Raw genomic sequence first — 281 nt, forward strand, 5'->3', positions numbered from 1 at the left:
CCCTCCAAGTAGAACCATTGTTCATTGAAACAGTTGGAGAATGACTTTATGGATAGACCATCTTAATACACACACCATTTCTTAAATGAATGTAACCTGTTCTCTGTTGGCTGAGAATGAAATCACTCACTCAAGTCAAATAGTTTTGACTATAGCAGGAAGTCTGTGTCCAAAAATCTAGCCTACAATTCATTTCTTGGTGCAGCAGTACTATCAACTCTCAGCTAAGCTACGATGGAGGTAAAATCCTTTGGTGATGTGAGGGTCATTGAAGTACAGCC

Source organism: Mastomys coucha, unplaced genomic scaffold, assembly GCF_008632895.1.
Source record: "Mastomys coucha isolate ucsf_1 unplaced genomic scaffold, UCSF_Mcou_1 pScaffold20, whole genome shotgun sequence".
NCBI lineage: Eukaryota > Metazoa > Chordata > Mammalia > Rodentia > Muridae > Mastomys > Mastomys coucha.